Source organism: Tenrec ecaudatus, chromosome 1 (genome assembly GCF_050624435.1).
Source record: "Tenrec ecaudatus isolate mTenEca1 chromosome 1, mTenEca1.hap1, whole genome shotgun sequence".
Taxonomy (NCBI): Eukaryota; Metazoa; Chordata; class Mammalia; order Afrosoricida; family Tenrecidae; genus Tenrec; species Tenrec ecaudatus.
The window spans coordinates 17,370,913-17,384,338 of NC_134530.1; positions in this window are offsets into that span (position 1 = coordinate 17,370,913).

Below are 13,426 nucleotides of genomic sequence, written 5' to 3' on the forward strand. Positions count from 1 at the left end.
CTTGCTCTGTGGGCTGGGAAGTCAACCACTCTGCCTTGTGCTCTGGTTCCAGGTTCTGTTGCTACTACTGCCCACTTCTCTGATGTCACAGCTGTCTTATTGATTCAGGAGGTCCATGTGCATGGATCTTGCGGTCCAGGGTTCACGCTCCACTCCTAGCTCTTGCTAGTCGTACGATTCCCTCTCCTCTTTAGAGGCCTCATTTTCTACCCAGTAGGGTGGCATTCCTATGAATCCCAAAGGTCCCAATTACTCCTAAGTGACTCCTATCAGGGTCTGTCCCCAACTTTTTAATCCAGACTCCTGTTGGAAAAGGTCCAAAGTGGTCTGGAAAAAAGTTACAGAAACTCTGGCTAGAAGAGGCGACGTTCAATAAGTCCCTGGTGCTATACGCGTGTCAGTCCCTCTTGCTGAGGGTCTTGCCCTTTACCACTCTCCGCAGATGGGTAGCATGTCCCAGGTAAGTGAGAAAAGGTCTCAACCTGCCTCACTTCCAAGAAGCCATGGTAGTTGTTAGGTGCCTCCAAGCGGGTAACAACCCCTAGCCACCCTCTGTCTACAACAGAAGGAAACTGCCCAGCCCCGACACCAGCCTCACAATGGTTATAGTTGAGCCCAGGATGAACTAGGGGCTCCCGCATTGGAAAGCCCAGATACACAGGACTTTGGCAGCAGGGGAGGGTTCTACTGAACAGCTCTGCCTGGACCAACTCTGCAAAGGACCTCGTGGAGACTCAGGAGAACTTGAATGTGTGAGCTGGCCATTGAAGATGCCATTGAAGCATTAACCTAAGGGGGCATCCAAAAGCTCACGGGAAAATGGAAGTAAAAGATTGTGGAATGTTTCAGAGCCATCATATCTATATGAATATGAGATCTCTTCACACCTAACACTGCCACTTGATGGGTAAAGAAATGTGCTTATTGATCAGAGAGGTAGCCCCTCGCCTAGGAGCCCTGAGGGTAAGCAGCGATGTCAGTACTCAGGTTGAACCCACCAGCCACTCCCTGGGAGAAATGAACTGGCAATACGCTTCCACGTGGACAACAGCCTAGGAGACCCTATGGGGCTGTGGTGCTCTGTCTTAAGGGGTCGCTCGAGTCAGAAACGACCCGACAGCACTGGGTCTGGGTTTTGTGGATGTTGTCTTATGCATCATGTGAAAAATCAGGTCTGTAAAGCCGAGCTGCATGAAAGGCTTAGCACAGAACCAAGCATGCATCATGTGTTCAAATCAACACCACCCATCACAGTGAAAGATGTCTCAAGAAATAACCAACTGGGCAGCATGGGGAAGAGGTTAACAATTCATTTTACAACCCATTTAAAAGAAATCATATTATGGGGGCTCCTACAACTCCTATCACAATCCATCGATCCATTGTGTCAAGCACATGTGTACATTTGTTGCCATCATCATTCTCAAAACATTTGCTTTCTACTTGAGCCCTTGGGATCAGCTCCTCATTTCCCCCCCTTCCCACTGCCCCCTCCCTCATGAACCCTTGAGTGTCATGTCTTACACTATCCAACGTCTCCGTTCACCCACTTTTCTGTTGTCTGTCCCGCAAGGAGAGGCTTATATGTAGGCTCTTGTAATTGGTTCCCCCTTTCTACCCTACCTTCCCTCCACCCTCCCAGTATGGTCACTCTCACCACTGGTCCTGAAGGGGTCATCTGTCCTGCATTCCCTGTGGTTCCAGTTCCTATCTCTACCAGCGTACATCCTCTGGTCTAGCCAGATTTGTAAGGTAGAATTGGGATCATGATAGTGTGTGTGTGTGTGTGTGTGTGTGTGTGTGTGTGTGTGTTTGGGGGGGGGGTTATAAAGAGACTTCCCCAGCTTTGTCTCCTCCAAAGACATGCCAAACATTACAGGCTATTTGCCAGCATATGGTGGGAAGTCAGATGCTTAGAGACATCCTCTCTGAAGGTAGTCAGTTGCCAGACTACAGTCTGGTCCCACCGCAACAGGGAACTCACTCCCTGCTGTTAAGGACAATGTGCTACTTCTCCCTAAAGGCATGTATGTGATCATAAGTCTGGTCCCTGTAGGTAGGGTTTACACCCTACTGATACTGGCTTCTATGGAGATCCAGAGAACCGGTCAAACCTGCTCAGTGACATCCAAAATTAGGCTGACACCCTGAATCTAGGATCCGCCCTTCTTGTAACATATATACCCCCAATCCCTCCTCTTCCTATTGCATGTATACCCCTACATTGTCCCCCTCTCATTGCTGTATAACCTGTAGTGCAACCCTTCCTGTCATGTGTATCTTTACCTGTAATTAGTGGGCTTGCACATCCCCCAAAGATATATAAGCTTTGGTTAGCAATAAAGATTCCCCTTGGCCTCTCTCCACTCACTCATCCTCTCCACCCAATCCTTGCTCCCCTGTTCCATTTCCCCTTCTCCTCCTCCCCCTCCCTCTCTCTCTTGCCCTCCAGTCTCTCTCCACATGGACCACCAAGTGGGGCTGATGTGAGCATGCTACCATTAAATGTATCTGACTCCATTATTTCAATCTTTCGTCTATCTCTCATTCTCTCTATGACTTTATTATAATATATTAACCACACAATTGTGCCTATCGAACCCGAGATTAGTTGGCGGGGGGCTGGCCTTTCTCCCACAGGTGGAGAAGCATTTAAGAACTAGAGGAAAGTTGTATGTTTCATTGTTGCTACACTGACTCCCTTGGGTGTGTGCACTCTGCTCTTTTCAGCTGTCTTGTTGGCAAAAATCCAGTTTGATAACACTGCACGGGGCTCATCTCCCCGTGACCCTTTTGTAAGGGGATGTCCAGTTGCCTACAGATGGGCTTTGAGTCCCTACTCTGCACTCCCCCTCATTCACAATGATATGATTTTTTGTTCCCCAAAGCAAATCTTAATCTATAAAGAGCTCCTAAAAATCAAGAAGAAAAAGATCAACAATCCCAAAGAAGAACAGGCAAAGGAGGTGAGCAGAGAATAAAGAGAAGACAATGAATAACTCTCCCATGCACCAGAGCCAGGGCCCTCTCCTTGGTGGTAGAAGAAATGTAGATTGTCTCTGCTCTTTTCAGCTGTCTTGTTGGCAAAAATCCAGTTTGATAACACAAGATGGGAAGTCTGTAGGGAAATGGAAATTCTACTACCAAAGGGAGTGAGCTAAATAATTCCCAGGAGGGATTTGGGGCAAAATCGGTAGAAGTCACAAAGGAACACAGTCTTTGGGCCAGAAGCCCCACCATTGGGAAATGATCTACTCAGAAGGTACCCTGATGATATAGTGGTTAAGTACTCGACTGCTAACTGAAAGGTCAGAGGTTCCAACCCACCAGCTGCTCCTTGGGAGAGAGATGAGGCCCTGTGCTTCCATGAAGATGGCAGTCCTGGGGGCCCTCAGGGGTGGCTCCGCTCTACTCTGTAGGGTTACCCTGAGTTGGAATCGATGGGACAGCAGTGGGCTTCTGGTTTGGATCAGTACAGATACCCTTGGGTGTGTGCAAAACAACGTTTGTCTAAGCTTCTTCACTGCAGTGTTCGCTTAAGAGCTACCAGATGAAACAGTTGGGGCGCCTGTTTCTGGGGGCAAAACAGCCCCTCTGGGGTGCCCATACCACGGGATACTAGGCAGCTATGAAAAAGGATGAAGGTGTATAAAGAGAGATTGGAGAGGGCAAGGTGCCCATCAAGGTGCAGGAGAATGTGTACAATACCTTGCCTTTCATGTAAAGGGAGGAGGGGAAGAATTAGGATCTGTACTGTCATTGCCAGGAACCCTGGTGGGATAGTGGTTACATGTTGGGCTGCTAACCAGTCAGCAGTTCAAAACCACCAGCCACCCCGCAGGAGAAAGATGAGTGACAGCCCCTGATACTCACGGGGCAGCTCTACCCTGTCCTGCAGGTCGACTCCCTGGCAGTGCGCTGTTGTATTCACATTTGTGTTTGCTGGCAGAACATTTGGAAACACTCTCAAGGCATCAAAAGCACCTGTTATCCATGGGCAGCAGGTGGGGCTGGGGGCGGGGAAGGAGATACTGTAGCATAAACTTTCTTGTACTTTTGTCAGATGTGCTACGTTTACTTTATTGCATATTTCTAATCTATTTGAATTATGAATTACAGTGCTGGGGATGCATATTGGAATTACCCGGGACTGCCAGAGGAGCAAACAAACCTGTCTTAGACAAAGTACAGCCAGCTCATTCCTTAGAAGCGAGGATGGCGAGACGTGGACATGTTCTCAGGAGAGACCAGAGCTACGATCAAAAAGGATGTCATGAAAAAAAAATCAAAAATCAAAAAGGACATGTTTGGTAAAGTAGAAGGTCAGCGAAAAAGAGGAAGATCTTCAAGGAGATGGAGTGGCACGGTGGCAGCTGACTGTGGGTTCTGTTGTCCACCAAGTGGCGACGAATCGAAACCAACTCAATGGCACCCAGCAACAATACATCGGATATATTAGATATTCAGAAATAAAGGGAGAGGGGAGCGGGGAGGGAGGGAAAAAAAAAAAGAGGACCTGATGCAGAGGGCTTAAGTGGAGAGCAAATGCTTTGAGAGTGATTAGGGCAAAGAATGTACGGATGTGCTTTATACAATTGATGTATGTATATGTATGGATTGAGATAAGAGTTGTATGAGCCCCTAATAAAATGTAAAAAAAGAGGGGGAAGGGAGACTCCGGATAGGGCAAGATATGACAAAACAACGATGTATAAATTACCAAGGGCATATGAGGGAGGGGGGAAGGGGGAGGGAGGAGGGGAAAAAAAAGAGGACCTGATGCAAGGGGCTTAAGTGGAGAGCAAATGCCTTGAGAATGATTGGGGCAGGGAATGTATGGATGTGCTTTATACAATTGATGTATGTATATGTATGGATTGTGGTAAGAGTTGTATGAGTCCCTAATAAAATGTAAAAGAAGAAAAGAGAAAAAAATGATTAGGGCAAAGACTGTACAGATGTGCTTTATACAATTGATGTATGTATATGTATGAACTGTGAAAAGAATTGTATGAGCCCCAATAAATTGTTAAAATTAAAAAAAAAAAAAAAAAGAAAAGCTTCCAACAAAATATCGTCCAACCAGCCCAACAGTAAACTCAACTGTTGAGACTAATAAAGCCTTGAAGGAATGATTAAAAAATAAATAAATAAATAAATAAATAAATAAATAAATAAAAAAGAAAAGAAGAGAAAAGAAAATTATTAGGGCAAAGAATGTACAGATGTGCTTTATACAATTGATGTGTGTATATGCATGTATTATGATAAGAGTTGTATGAGCCCCTAATAAAATGTTTTAAAAAAAAGAAATAAAGGGTGAACATTTAGACAGAGTGGCTTTATTTAGAATTGGTAAGATTTAGGTGCATTTCTCATGACAAAAAGAATAATGATCATCACTGTAATGATATTGGTAGCGGGTAACATTTCCCAGGCATGTTGGTCTTCCTGTGGTGACCATAAATGATAACTTAGAGGATTTACAGCAGGGGTTCTCAACCTGTGGGTCGCGACCCCTTTTGGGGTTGAATGACTTTTTCATAGAGCTTGTGCAATGACGGTGATAAGGTAGCAACGGGAATCATTTTATAGTTGGGGGGGGGGGTCACCACAACATGAGGAACTGCATTAGAAGCTTGCGGCATTAGGAAGATTGAGAACCCCTGGTTTACAGAATCCCTGGGGGTGCAAATGGTTAGCACCTTGGGCTGTGTGGTCGTTATATAATCTCGTGTCAACTTGAAGGTATTAGAGTGAAGGGGTGGAGTCTAGCCTGTCAATCAGGTCACAGCCTGATGATGCCTCTTTGTGGGAATGGCCTTCTCATGAGAATTCTGGGAATTTCCTCTCTCTGCCTTTGTCTTCCGGTTGACAAACCATATGGAGATTTGCTGAGGCCTATGAGAGCCTCTCTCTCTCTCTCTCTCTCTCTCTCTCTCTCTCTCTCTCTCTCTCTCTCTCTCTCTCTCTCTCTCTCTCTCTCTCTTTCTCTCTCCTTCACCTTCCTGCTGTTAAGACATTGGAGAGCTGGAGGAGGTGCACCAGCGCTGAGATGCTTCCAGAGCCACTGGATCCACAAGATCTTTCACCCACCGGCTTGTGATCTTCCTGCATTCAGTATCATTGCATGTGTTGCATGTGAGTCTGAACAAGAATTTATGGAGTAGTATTGGACATATGGGCTAATATCAGACTTATGGACTTGATCTGGACTAGCATGTGATGTTTTCTCAATATGCAATTGCTCTATGATATAAAACTCTCACACACACATACCTGAGTGTCTCTGGATTGGTTTCTCTAGTCAACCCGAACTAACACAGGCTGCTAAACAAAAGGTGGGAGGTTCGAGTCAATCCAGAGGTGGCTCAAATCAGCCATGGAAAACCTTATGGAGCACCGTCGAAATAGACTAGATGGTTACTCCTTTTGGAGTGGCGAGCTGGTTAGGTTTTGTGTCCACTTGGCTGGGCCAGGGTTCCCAGCTGGCTGGCATCCCCTGTGATGTTGGCTAACATCATAGAATGGACCCCGAGGTGGGATCTGCCGTGAGCAGCCAAGCAATGTGGGAAAAGTAGAGTGTAGGACAGACGGCCTCTTCATTCAGGTCACAAGGACCCTGCTGAGGGTCCTTGAATGTGTGACCTACTTCCTCTACAAGTAGAAGTCAGCTCTAGGGATCTTATTTGCGTCTTGCTGGTCTGTGTCCTGCATTTGGCTCATTGGCCTCCAGTTTTTTAGATTGGAGCCAATGGCCTGCCATACTGCCTCTCAATCCTGGGAGCCATCCAAGACCACCGTCTGTCTTGTCATCTGCCCTGCTGACTTTGAATTCGTGTGCCTCTGCATCCACCCCCACTGCCCAAGTCATGCCAGTCAGGAGAAGCCTCCAGCTTAACCTCAGGCTCATGGAGTTGAACTGGACCAGGATCAACTCACTTCAACAACTGTGTGAGCCATTTTCTCAATATAAATTGCTCTCTGTGTGTCTATGTATCACTGGTTTTGCTTCTCTAGAGAACCCAGCCTGACGCGGGTGGCCGACAACATAAGTATACTCTGTCCCAATCCTGCAAACCCAGAGTCCGAAGGCACCCTGTGGTCGGTGTTCTCAAGGAGGATTCCTCCTCATCTCTGTCAGCTTCTTGTGACTCCAGGGCTTCCTTGGCTTGTGGCAGCATCCCTCCAATCTTCAGTCTTCACGTGGCCTTCACCTCCTCTCTGTGTCTTCTCTTTTGTCTCTTATAAAGATGCTTGTCATTGGATTTGGAGTCTGGACTTTCTATTCCTGTGAAGATTACAGTCTTAGAAATCCTCATGAGCAGTTTTACCCTGGCCTCGAGGGTCATTATGAGTCAGAATTGACTCGCTGGCAGGGAGAACGAGGGGGCGCAAGCAGGTAATCGGCTTTCTTTGGCTGCTAACCAATAGGCTGGAAGTTCAAGTTCAAGCAGAGATGCCTCAGAAGAAAGACCTGGTGACTGGCCTCCGGATAATCAGCCATTGAAAACCTTGAGACGCTCAGTTGTATTCTGTCACCTATGACTTCTGACTCCAGGAGTCAGAAGGGACTTGATGGCCACAGTTTTGTCTCTGGATTTAGGGCCCCTGGGAAGTCCAGGGGGCGCCCTGGTGGCATAGTGGTTACACACTGGCCGCTAACCACACGGTGCGCAGTTTGAAACCACCAGCTGTTCCTTGGGAGAAAGATGAGACTTTCTGTTTCCATAAGGACGTAAAGTCTCAGAACCCCCAGGGGCTGTTCTACCCTGTCCTATAGGATGAGCATGAATCAGGATTGACCCCATAGCAGTGAGTTTGCTTGTTGGGGGAAATCCAGGACAATCCTGTCTCAAAGTCCCTCCTTTCACCCTGCCTGCAAAGACCCCTTTGTCCAGAGGAGGCCTTAGTTACAGATTCCAAGAAGTTAGGGTGTGGATTTATTTTCCAGGGAGGGGGGACACCATTCAACCCATTATGATGGCTGCATTCTGCATTCTCGGGGGCCTGAGCCACACAATTTCATGGAAAACCCCAAACAACTCTGTGAATGGGGAAGGATTGCTGTCTTCCCAATGAGCGCAGAGAGGTGCCGGGCATCAGCCAAAGGTGCGCAGGAGCTGGGATTCGAGCCCAGCTGTGCTGGGCCCAGAAGGGATCCTGCAGGAGGCACAAAGGGGGCTTCTGGTTGTGGTTCAGCCAGCTGGGTGGGCAGTCAGGCCACACACAGGGCCCCTGCTTGTCCCTCAGCCCCGCCAGCACTGCTACTCAATGGGAGAGAAGGACTCAGGTGCCCCCCTTGGAGAGTGACAAAGAGGCCTGCCAAGGGGACAGCAGATTAGTCATCAGCTCTTGGGAAGCTGTTTTATCAGGTGTGACCCTGCCTTCTAGCCAGGGCAGGGGGCCAGAGAGCAACTTTAGGCCAGGAAGTCTGTCGTGAATAAAAGGGCATTGGGGAGGGTGGGGGGGGGGAGAAAGGCCTGCTCCAGGAAGAACGTATCAAACAGAATCACATTACACAGTTAGCGTGTCGTACTGTGGGCCAGAGGCAGTTGTCCAATGGGGCCCACGCATGTGCAGAGTCCGAGTTTTATAGCTGAGGAAACGGAGGCACAGGGAGGTTGAGTCCCTTGCCCAGGGTCACCCACCTGGGAAGGGGCGGAGCTGGGATTCTAGCATAGGCCTGCTCATTGCCGGAAGTTGTGTGTGTGTGTGTGTGTGTGTGTGATGTTAGGTGCCATGAGTCCACAGCGGCCCACTATATGACAGAAGGAAACACTGCTCGGTCTTGCGCCGTCCTCGCAATGGTCCCTAAGCCTACACCCATGGTGGCCGCTCTTCGTGTCCACCCATCTCCTCAGGGGTCTTCCTCGCTTTCTCTGCCCCGTCACTTTCCCCAGCACAATGCCCTTCTCTGGGGACCAGTCTCTCCTGACAACATGTCCAAAGGATGTCAGATGAGATCAGGTACATTCCCACAGCATAAAATTCATCATTTAGTAGGGATCGACCCAGTGGGATCTAGGACAGCCTGTCCCAGTGTGTACAACGGCCTCCTCTCTCCGCTTCCAGAACCGTCTCACCACCTAACAATACCTACCCTGAAGCGTTTGTTGGATGAATTAGGGAGGTTTGCGTGATTTTCTATAGACAAACTTTGGGAGGCTGGATTCTGTCCATTTTGTTTAGTTTAGTTTAATAAAACGGTCCCCAGGTATCTCATCGTCCGAGAAAGGAGTTTGAAGGCCAGTAGAGGAGAAAGGCTGGGATGGGCCACATGGAGCTAGACTGGAGCTGTGGACATGACCTTTATTTGAATAAGCATACGGAGATAAATAAGAATACCGTGCGTTCATAGGTTGGTCACCATCCGTGACTCTGTTCTCTGAGAGAGCCTCAGAATGATGGTTTTGTAAGATTTCCAAATTGTAGCAGGCAATGCTATCTTCATTCGACAGCCCGTCCAGCCATGCGCAGAGCAGCACTGTTCACGACAGCCCGAAGGCCGGCACTGGGCGAATGGGCAGACCAGCAAATGGTAGGCGCCACAGCTAACCTCCTCGGACTGCGCAAGGGAGAAGGAGGTCCCGTCCCCACATCAGCCCCAAGGCCAATTGCCACAAGACGGATCAGACACCCCCCCCCCACGCTCTCCATCTCTCTTTACCCTGTTCTGACACCAACCGTTCCTCTCATGACACCCTACGTTTCCGTTGGTTTCTACAACCTGGGGCTCATAGGCACACAGAACCCCCAGAAGACAACATTCACAATGATGAGGGTTTATTAGGGAAGGTAACAGGTTACCACAGCCCAGGAGCAGAAAAGCATTCAGGATACAGTCATTGGTCTCAAGCAACACTCTCTCCCTGGCCAGCAGTCAGATCTCTCTCTCTCTCTTTCTTTCTTTTTATTTTTTCAATCATTTTATTGGGGGTTCTTACAACTCTTATCACAACCCATACATACATCCACTGTGTCAAGCACATTTGTACATTTGTTGCCATCCTCCTCCTCAAAACATTTGCTTTCTACTTGAACCCTTGATATAGGTCCTCATTTTCCCCCTCCCTCATGAACCCTTGATGATTTATAAATTATTATTTTGTCATAGCTTACACTGTCTGATGTCTCCCTTCATCCACTTTTCTGTTGTCCATCCCCCACAGAGGGGGTTATATGGAGATTCTTGTAATCGGTTCCCCCTTTCTACTCCACCTTCCCTCCTCCCTCCCAGTATCGCCACTCTCACTACTGGTCCTGAGGGATTCATCTGTCCTGGATTCCCTGTGTTTTCAGTTCCTATCTGTACCAGTATATATCCTCTGGTCTAGCTGGATTTGTAAGGTAGAATTGGTGGGGGAGGAAGCATTTAAGAACTAGATGAGTTACATGTTTCATCGTTGCTACACTGCACCCTGACTGGCTGGTCTCCTCTTTGTGACCCTTCTATAAGGGGATGTCCAGTTGCCTACAGATGGGTTTTAGGGCCTCACTCTGCATTCCCCCTCATTCACAGTGGTATGATGTTTTTGTTCTTTGATACCTGATACTTGATCCCATCGACACCTCATGATCACACAGGCTGGTGTGCTTCTTCCATGTGGACTTTGTTGCTTCTGAGCTAGATGGCTGCTTTTTTATCTTCAAGCCTTTAAGACCCCAGATGCTATAGCTTTTGATGGCCAGGCACCATCAGGTTTCTTCACCACATTTGCTTATGCACCCTCTTTGTCTTCAGTGACTGTGTTGGGAAGGTGAGCATCATGGAATGCCAGTTTAAAAGAACAAAGTATTCTTGCATTGAGGGAGTTCTTGAGTGGAGGCCCAATGTCCATCTGCTACCTTAACACTAAACCTATACATATATGCACATAGATCTATTTCCCCATTGTCATATATATTTAGGTATGTACATGCCTGTATTTAGACCTCTATAAATGCCCTTTGCCTCCTAGTTCTTTCCTCTATTTCCTTTTACTTTCCTCTTGTCCCATCATCAGGCTCAGCCTCCATTTGGATTTCAGTAATTCCTCTCAGTTACATTGCCCTTGATCAAGTCCTACCAGGCTTCCTACACCCTCCTCGCCACTGATTTGGATCACTTGTTGTTCCCTTGTCCCTGTGTTTGTTAATACCACTTCCTTTCCCTCACCTCCCCCTCTCCCATATCCCCCCAGAACTGTTGGTCCTATTGTTTTTTCCTCTAGATTATGTATCCCACCTATCTTATCTAGATAGACCTCCATAGATAATAATATGCAGAAAACCAAGACAGAGCAAAACAAAGCAACAAAAGATAACAAAACCAATGACCAAAAAAAGCATGTAAATAGCTCAAGTTCTGCTTGTTGACCTTTAGGATTGTTTTCCAGTTGAGTCTGATGTCATGCCCTTTCCCCAAAGTCTATTTTTGGTATTCCCTCAGGACTTCCTTGGTCTGCTGTTCTATTGCACACCCTTAGTGTTTTGCCTCGGTGTGGTGTGGTCAGAACGGGCATAATTCCCACACTGTCTCTCCAGTGTTGTCCTCCGTAGGGCTATGGGTCATGAGGGATGTTGTGTCTCGTAGTGGAGCCAGCCATATGGTCCTCTCTGTGCATTGCTGCTCTGAGCAGGGATATTGTTCTCAAGGCTTGGTGGGCCAGGATGTGCTCCACTCTCTCTTCCTTCCCCTTCATTTGCTCCTATGTGCTCAGATCAGACATGTCCGTCTCCCTGAGCTGCAGCTTCAGTGCTGTCCTCTGAAGTGAATTCTTCTAGGGGGAGGGGCAGCTGTCCACGTAGTTGGGACTGGGGCAGGTCCCTCAGGCCTCTCTACTGGTTCCCTGCTTCAGGCTGGTATGCTGCATTCACATCTTGGAGCACCAGGTTGAAGTCTGATCCCTCTTTCCCTGTGGAGATATAAACAATACCTTACCCTTGGGTGGGTTAGTGTCCTGTTCCCCTGCTACCCATTTCTTTTTTTCCCTTCCCACCCCCCTCCTTTTTAGTTGGCTACCATATGTATCCCTGGATTTGGTCTGGCCTCTGCCATGCTACCTGGACCTCACCCCCCCCCTCTTTCTTTCTCTGCCTCTCTCTCTGATCCTCAGCCTCTCTCTCTCAGTCCCCCAGGGATTTCTGTCTCCATGGGTCAAGAAGCTAAGCCTGCTGCTGCGCCACATAGTCCCATGGGCTTGGGGCTGCTTTTCTGGTTTGCTTCATGGTCTCCTTGCCTCAGCCTCTTCTCTGGGGCATGGCCTCTACAGCCTCCACCACTTCAGGCAGGCAGAGAGCTCCAACAGACCCCACTGAAAGTTCTTCCTTGACGACCTCAGGGATTCTCTGTCCCTGCTTCTTCTCATAGCCAGGGGAGGGGCAACGCAGACCAACCCCTGAGTTAAGCATGCTCTCTCTGCCTTATTTGGAGGATCCCACCTAGTCCTTTGGCGGGAGTTATAGAGAAATCGGGGCAGAGCTCTGAATTAGGAAGTTCACTTTGCCACTGTAGCCATACGGTGGTGCATCTGTGCAATGAAGTATGATTCAGGGAGAAAAGGAGTCAGTCCTGATCCATGCTGTGATATGGGATGATCCTTAGAAATACCAGGGTGAGGGAGAGGCACCAGGCACCAAAGGACGTACATGGTCTGACTCCATTCATAACGAAGTGTCCCAGGTCGGTACATCCCCAGTCAGATTAGTGGTGACCAGGGTCTGAGGGAAGGGAGAGACTAAGAGCGACTGTCTATGAGGTGGTGGTGTGGTCCTGTGTCGTCCTCGAGTCCAGGCTGACTCATAAGGATGCTCTGGGATAGTCGCACGGCCTGAGAGCATTTCTGAGGTTGAAATCTGTAGGGAGGAGTCAATTGCCAGATCATTCCTGGGAGGGGGGACTTGAATCACCAACCTTTCCATAAGCAGCCAAGCACCTAACCACTGCACAACCAGGGCTGGGTGGTAGAGTGAAATTTCTTCAGCAGGTTCGCTGTAACTCCCACCAAACGATTGGGTGAGACGCTGTAAACAGGGCCAGCGTGACACACGTAAAAGGGATTGGTCAGTGTTGTGACCACCCCTCTGGCGAAAAAGAGGAGCCATCTTTGAAACAGTTCCATAAAGAGAAACCCCATAGGGGACACACATTCAAGATCTCTGTCTGTCGTGGCAGAAGCTGCGAGACCTGCTGTATCGGAGACGAGACCGTGGCACAGAGACCCCAGGAGGAGCGCCGAGGCCACCGGGTTCCTTCTCATCTGGCCCGAGATGACGGAACTGTACGACAGAGCGACAGACAAGCGGGCTGGCTTCCTGATCCATGGAGGCAAAGGCCAACAAGCCATGTGGCTGGGATACTGAGGACCAGATAGAGGCCTGACTAGCAAGTGGCTGAAAAATGGTAAGAGACGTGGCTGCTGGCTGAGGAGTCCTGGTGCCGTGG